The following is an 8,095-nucleotide window of genomic DNA, read 5'->3' on the forward strand; positions in this document are numbered from 1 at the left end:
GCAAAGCTGGCAAGGAGCGCACAGCGGCTCCCCACTGCACTGCCGTCATTTCCACTCTACAGAGATGATAGATAGTATCAACAACCAGGCGAGCAGGGTAGTAAGCTGTAGTCAAATAATTCAGAAGTGATGAATTTTGAGTAGTAACTTTGTTTTGTTTTGTTTTGGTTTTTTACTGCAGCACTTTTATTTTTCCTTACACAATGACGTGTTGCTGGAGCCCTATGTTTTCACATAACAGTAGGAAACCAAAATTTGGCATCTCTTAAAGAATTGAGAATTGCGTACAAAAACCTTACATAAATTAGAGGGACGAATAAATTTGCAGGTGTCAATGCAAACTGCTTCCAACTGAAGCCAAGTAACCGCCCTTGGTGTTCCCACAGGAAAATGTCAGGAAAGACAGGAAAACTGGGTCCTCAGGCTTGGACTCCTCCAAACCCTGCTAGGCTGCCAAGATGGAAAGGACTGGTTCAGGACTCTCGCCGGCCCCTGCAGAAATCCCGGAACGGGCAGCTCTGACGCACGCATACCCTGCACACACCGAGGCTGCTGGCCAGGTACCCCAGGCCCAGAGGTGCCGGAGCCACAGGTCTTAAGGGTTCAAATCCAAGACATGTACAGGGTGTTAAACAATCAAGGGAACAGTAAACTTGACTACAAGGTCAAAATCAGCAACAAGTTCTACAATCCAGTGCTGATACCAGATACAAGCTTCAAGGACAAATTTCTTTTCAAAGGCTTATTCCAGTTTTGTGAGGCTAGCATGAGGTGCGTACATTTGCCAGAGCAAATCGATCCTTCTGGATCAACTCACGCAGCAAATGCTACGCATCTGCTCACAGTCCATTAGAAGCATTTGCGGTGGACGATGGAGGGCCCGGACTCGTCGCACTCCTGCTTGCTGGTCCACCTCTGCTGGACGGTGGACAGAGGGGCCAGGATGGAGCCGCCGATCCACACCGAGTACCTGCGCTCACGGGGAGCGATGATCTTCATCTTCATGGCGCTGGGCGCCGGGGCGGTGATCTCCCGCATCCTGTGGGCGATGCCCGGGTACGCGGTGGTGCCCCCAGACAGCACTGTGTTGGCGTACAGGTCCTCGCGGATGTCCACGTCACACTTCGTGTTGTGGATGCCACGGGACTCCATACCCAGGAAGGACGGCAGGCAGAGCGCCTCTGGACACCGGAACCGCTCGTTGCCGGCGGTGACGGCCAGGCCGTCGGGCAGCTCGTAGCTCTTCTCCAAGGAGGGGGAGGACGCGGCAGTGGCCGTCTCCTGCTCAGAGTCCAGGCCAACGTAGCACAGCGTCTCCTTGATGTCGCGCACAATCTCCCGCTCGGCCGTGGTGGTGAAGCTGCAGCCGCGCTCCGTGAGGGTCTCCGTGAGGGTCTCCGTGAGGGTCTCCGTGAGGTAGTCCGTGAGGTCCCGGCCAGCCAGGTCCAGACACACGATGGCGTGGGGGACAGCGACCCCCCATAGATGAGCACCGTGTGGGTGACCCCATCTCCAGAGTCCATGACAATGCCAGTGGGGTGACCAGGGGCTCACAGGGACAGCACGGCCTGGATGGCCACATACATGGCCGGGGTGTTGAAGGTCTCAAACACGATCTGGGTCATCTTCTCCCCGTTGGCCTTGGGGCTCAGAGGGCCCTCGGTCAGCAGCACCGGGTGCTCCTCGGGGCCACGCGCAGCTCGTTGTGGAAGGTGTGGTGCCAGATCTCTCCATGTCGTCCCAGCTGGTGACGATACCATGCTCGATGGGGTGCTTCAGGGTCAGGATGCCGCGCTTGCTCTGGGCCTCGTCGCCCAGGTACCAGTCCTTCTGGCCCATGCCCACCATCACGCCCCAGTGCCAGGGGCGGCCGACGAGGGAGGGGAACACGGCTCGGGGGGTGTCGTCCCCAGTGAAGCCAGCTTTGCACGTGCCGGAGCCATTGTCGATGACGAGCGCGGCGACGTCCCCTTCCACGGTGATCGGCAGGGGAGCGGAGTGGCCGGCCAGCGGCGGTGAGTGAGACCGTAACTTTGTTTTTATGTCACTTACTCCATTATAGAATTTAATTTTTAAGAATAGCTGTGTTTAATAATTGGCTCACAAAGTTCCTAAAAATGTAAAAAATTGACTCCCACGAGTAACCAGGTTCCTCCAGCGCTCCCTGGACTCCGTGAATCCACCTCGTGGAATTACGGAGCTCCAAGGAAGCGGATTTATTAGCGAGTTCTGCTGTTGAGCACTTGGCTAAAACCGAGCCAGTGTGGACTTAAGGTTTTGATACTTTGTTCATTACGGATCTTTTGCATGAAGTTTGATTATTTTTACGGCAGTGAAATAGACATAATGTAAAATTTACCATTTTCACCATTTTAAGTGCACAGTTTTGTGGCATGAAATACATTAACACTGTTGTGCAGCCCATCTCCGGAACTTACTTCATCCTGCAAACCTGAAACTCTGTACTTAGAGTTTCATCCCCTCTCCCCCCAGCCCCTGGCAAATTCCATTCTACCTTAGTAAGTATTTATGAATCGATACTGACATAAATAAATGATTGAATAAATTAATAAGTGGGGAAGAAGAGAAAAATCTCCTATGCAGAAGAATTTCGAATAAATCACATAGATGCTTCACCCTACAGGAGGACAGGCATACCTGTGGGCTGCCTTAGCGACTTTCTTTCAAAGAGTACAGTTTAGAAGAGCGTGGGGAGAATAATTACCTTTCCAGTGGAGACATCTGACGAGTACTGCCTCAGTCAGGTGGTCAAGGTCACCATGAATTATGTCGATAGTAGGTACCCTTGATACCATGTGACGAAATGACACTTGACCTGTGATCTTCCTCCCAACAGCCCATAACCCAAATAGCCTAACCATGGAAAAACATCGCACAAATCCCAACAGAGGTGCATCCCACAGTACGCCTGACCAGTGTTCCTCAGAACTGTCACGATCATCAAAAATAAGAACAGTCTGAGAAACTGTCACAGCCAACAGTAGCCTAAGGAGACACGACAACTCAATGTGATGTGGTATTCTTGGTGGCATCCTGGAACAGGAAAAGGATATTAGGTAAAAACTGAGGACATCTGAATAGCCACGGATTTTAGTTAATAGCCATGTATCAATAGTGATTCATTAGTTGTAACAAATGTACCACACTAATACAAGATTTTTTTTTTTTTTTGAGACAGAGTCTCACTTTGTTCCCCAGGCTAGAGTGCCGTGGCGTCAGCCTAGCTCACAGCAGCCTCAAACTCCTGGGCTCAAGCGATCCTCCTGCCTCAGCCTCCCGAGTAGCTGGGACTACAGGCATGCGCCACCATGCCCGGCTAATTTTTTTATTTTTAGTGCAGACGGGGTCTTGCTCTTGCATCAGGCTGGTCTCGAACCCCTGAGCTTAAGTGATCCTCCTGCCTCGGCCTCTCAGAGTGCTGGGATTACAGGGTGAGCCACCACACCCGGCCTAATGCAAGATGTTAATCATTTCACTTATACTGGGCATAGGATGTATATGTGAACTTTGCTCAGTCTCTCTGTAAATTTAAAACTGTTCTAAAAAATTAGAGTCTATTACATGTTCACATGGGGTTTACCTTTTCCTCCACGACACAGTTGTGCAGGTTAGAATTAGGGAGATGGGAGGATGTGCCAGCTTATCCTGTGGCCCGGCACTCCCTGCCCGCTCCCTGCCCCCTCCCTGCCCCCTCCCTGCCCCAGGAAGCCCCTTCCCCGGCTGCCATGCTGCCGAGGTCCTTGTCCTCTGACTCCATTATTCTCAGAGGATGGGTGTCAAAGAACAAAGGGTCAGTGTGTCCCAGTGGCTGGGACTCCAGCACTGGAGCCCAACTTCCTGAGTTCAAATCCTGGCTTTAGGGCTTGGTGTGGTGGCTCACACCTGTGATCCCAGCACTCTGGGAGGCCATGGTGGGAGGATTACTTGAGGCCAGGAGTTCAAGACCAGCCTGGGCAACAGAGCGAGACTCCCATCTCTGAAAATTTTTTAAAAATCCTGGCTCTACATTCCTGTGTGAGCTAGAGCACGTTGCTCTTTAATCTATAAAGCGGAGGCAATCAAGACACTTCAGGCGGTAGCTGTGAAGGTTAAATGAGACAGAAAACAACACAAATGTCCACCGCTGGTTGAAGGAGCCAACAAAGTGGGTAGAGCAACGCAGTGGACTGTTGGCCACATAAAGGAAGGAAATGCTGACACATCCCACAGCGTAGATGAAACTCACATGCATTATTCTAAGTGAAGGAAGCCGGGCACAAAAGAGCACTTATTACATGATTCCATTTACACAAAATGCGCAAAAACACAAATGCAGAGAGATGGAAATCAGCTTAGTAGTTGCCAAGGGGGGCGGGAGCAAAATGGGGAGTGACTGCTTGTTGGCTACGGGGCTTTACTTGGGGGTGATGAAAATGTTCTGGAACTAAATCAATGGCTGCACAACACTGTGAGTGTACTAAGTGCCACTGAATTTTACACTTTAAAATGATAAACATGGTGAAATTTCACTAAGTAGTAAATATGATTCCACTATAATAAAAATGATTGGCCGGGCGCAGTGGCTCATGCCTGCAATCCCAGCACTCTGGGAGGCCGAGGTGGGAGGATCGTTTGAGCTCAAGAGTTTGAGACCAGCCTGAGCAGGGGTGAGAGCCCGTCTCTACTAAAAATGGAAGCAGTTAGCCAGGCGTGGTGGCGCGCGCCTGTAGTCCCAGGGCTGATGATAGCAGCCAAGGGTGGGCCAGTGGCCCGGCCTTTACAAACAGTATCTCATTTTATCTTTTTCATATCCCCCAATGGCCCTGCTTGACCAAGAAGGAAACGGGAGCTCCAAGTGGTTCGGTGGCTTGGAGGTCATACACAGAGAGGGGAAGTGGCCGGGCTCACGTGCAGGCCCAGTCTGAGCACAGAGACTCAGGGACTCAGCCACCTTCCTGGCACGCCAGGCTGTCCCGGAGCCTGGGTCACTGTTTGTGTGTCTGTCTGAGGCCCCAGGAGTGGGGCAGACACTGTTAGGGGATCTGATCTTTATCTTAAAGCCAACTTCCTCCTCCCCAGCCCCCTCTACAGGCTCGGCAGAGGTGGGCTCTGCTGTACGCAGATACAAGGTACCAGAGCCTTGGCAATGTGTCTGGGCCACTAGGGGGCGCTGGCGGTGCTGCTCTACCTTCTGTACGAAAATTCCTGCAGCTAAGTGGGTGGGGTGGGGACCCAGGTCCGCTCAGCTCCTGCTCTGTGTGACCCTGGGCTCCAGGTCACCCTTCTGTCAGAGAGGATAATGCCATCCTAGACCAACGTCAAAAGAGATCGAAGATGGCAAAAGTGCCTTGAGAGGTTAAAAGAAATATTGCTGTTATCCTTAATAAATCATCAATAATTCAGTAAGACTAGACTGCCATAAAATAGATTTCATTAATATATAACTGTTATTCATAGTGGCTTAACATACGGGATTTGGAGTGGAGCAGACCCAGGATCACAGCCCAGGAGCTGTCCTTGCCATTTCCACCTCTGTTCAGTGGGTACAACAATGGGAACGGCCTCACGGAGTGGCTTTGCGGATTAAACCAGGAAATGCGTGCAAGCTCTCAGCACAGTGCCGGCCACGCAGCACATGCTTGGTACGTGGTAGCTGCTCTTATAGGTTCGTATTCTGTGTGCTCGAGCCGGGACCCTGGCGAGAGGCTGGTGTGGATAGAGGGCCAGAGAATCTGAGTGTGTCCCACTGACCACCTTGCCTCTGGTCCCTGCCCTCTGGTCCCTGCCCAAGCCCCCTGCAGCACAGATCCTCCATCGTGCCCACCCCTGAGACCCAAGGCCCGGCTCTTTTCCTTGCGTTCAGGGCCCTGCCGGGCCCGGCTGGGGCCCCGTTCCAGCCTGAGCCACCGACTACCCTCCAAACCCCTCCCCTACCCCCGGCGGCATCTCAGCGAAACCCTCTGTATTAGCTTCCTATTTTCTGCTGTAACAAATTACCACAAGTTTAGTAGCTTCAAACTACACGAGTTTATTTTTTTTACAGTTAAAAAGGCTAAAAGCCCACCACAGATCTCACTGGGCTAAAGTCAAGGTGTCAGGGGGACTGGCCCCTTCTGGAGGCTCCGGGGAGAGTTCCGGTTTCTGGAGGCCGCCCCCGTGCCGTGGCTCGCGGCCCTGCCCCATGTCCGTGCCAGCGAGGTTGTGTCTCTCTGGCCACTCTTCCCTAGTCACACCTCCCCCTCTCTCCTCTTCCAACAGCCGTGTGATGACACTGGGACCACCCCCGGCCCCCTTCCCGCAGCCCCCGGCCCCTCCTGGGCCCCTGCCGCCTTCCTCACTGGGATTGTTCTCCCAGCAGCCAGGGCAGCCACTTGTCCAACACCAGCAGCAGGGAAGAGCGGGCGAAGCCCAGTCCGTCCTCCTCTCTGTGCAGGACGTGCCTGGGACGCCAAGGGGGCCCTGCCGTAGGCTGCACGGCTGCCTGGGGTCAGCGCTCCTGCCCAGCTGGCGCGACGCCCCGGCCCTCTCTGGGCTAGAGGCGGAAAGAGGGTCCTCGGCCCTCGGCTCTTTGCAGGTTAAGCGGCGATCAGTCTGTCGCCTACGAGACCAACTCCGCCAGCGACCTCCCTGTCAACACAGAGCTGAGTGGGGCATGGACACGCTTGTAGCTCTGACTCCGGTGGGCAAAGGCAACAGGTGCAAACCGAAACATTTGTTTATTCTCAAATTTTTTAAAAAGGCAAAAAAAAAAAAAAAAATACCCACGCAGCTGAGTACGTGTCCAGCGTCCTCTGGGGAGGAAAGGAGGCTGGACTCGGGTGGGTGGTGGCCCCAGCGGAGCGGGAGGGGGCTGTACAGGCAGAGGGTGGTGAGGCCACCCAAGGTGGCCCAGCCTGGGAGGTTTGCGGGGTCCGGGAGCCCAGAGCTGCCCAGCAGCACGTGGCTCCCACGCAGTAGCTGAGGCCGCCCTGGTGTGGTGTTGGGGTCGCTCTGCAGCCTGCGGCTCCGCAGCGTGCGGACCAGTGGCGCCCGGCTGCTTCCCGTCTTTCCACACGCTGGCCCTGCATGTCCGAGGGGGGCGCGGGTGAGTACACCACCTCGGTGGCCCCCTCTCCCGCACGTGCCCCATCCTGTGAGCGCGCCCACAGCCCCGCCAGGTCAGCCCCACCCAGGGCGTGCCTGCGGGCAGCCAAACCTGGGGCAGCGATAGCGTCAGTGGGTCCTTTCCACCCCTCCCCATCAACACACCCTCAGAGGCTGGAAGAAACAACTAACAGCTATTGAGAACTTGCCGTGTGCCAAGCCCTGTGCATGAATTAATTTGATCCTCACAACCCAACCCCAGGAGATAGATTCTGTCATTATCCTGCTGCTTACATACGGGCAAACTGAGGCACAGAACAGTTAGGAGGAAAAGAAGAACTCATATCCATCATCCCGGGCATCACACTAACTCACAGCTAAAACTCTAGCCAGGCTAAATAGCTTGCTGAGGACACACGGCCCGCCACCGGGGGGCGGCAGCAGGATTTAAACCAGCATCCTCCGACCCCGGAACCTGAGCTCCCGGGTACCCTCCTCTCCTGCGTCCCAGGGCGAGGCACTTTGTCTTGGCTAAACCCCTCCTTCAAGGAGCTGTAAGTAGCCCCGTTGCACAGAGGAAGACACTGAGGCTCAGAGAGGCCCAAGTCACACAACCAACGGCAACCCTGGAATGCAGGAGGGAGCTGGTGGGTGGGGCCTGGGGAAGAGCCCTCGATTCAGGCATTTCTCCGCCCCTTGGAGCAGATGGACATGTGTGTGTGACAGGTGTGGGCGTCACGGGAATGCTGGGATGGTGTCATGGTTCACGCTCAGGCCTGGGGCTCTCTGTGAGGCTCAGTGTTCTCAGCTGTGAAATGGGGAGCAATAATTCCTCCTCCTGAGCCGTACGAGGACTCTGAGGCTAGCAGAGCCCTGAAAGGGGCCCGGCACGCAGAAGGCGCTCAGTGGACACACAGGACTGGTCAGGGGGTCACCGTAGCACTTGCTGCCCCCAAGCCCGAGTGGATCAAGGCGCTGTTCACAAACTTCATCTCCTTCACCCTGAAGCTGG

At 54.4% G+C, this 8,095-nt stretch overlaps 1 pseudogene; it reads right to left on the bottom strand.

Annotated features, from left to right (window-relative positions):
- Nucleotides 1-346: 346 nt before the first annotated feature.
- LOC138402103 (actin, cytoplasmic 2-like) lies at nt 347-1,927 on the bottom strand (annotated as a pseudogene).
- Nucleotides 1,928-8,095: the final 6,168 nt, after the last annotated feature.

Source organism: Eulemur rufifrons, chromosome 23, assembly GCF_041146395.1.
Source record: "Eulemur rufifrons isolate Redbay chromosome 23, OSU_ERuf_1, whole genome shotgun sequence".
Taxonomy (NCBI): Eukaryota; Metazoa; Chordata; class Mammalia; order Primates; family Lemuridae; genus Eulemur; species Eulemur rufifrons.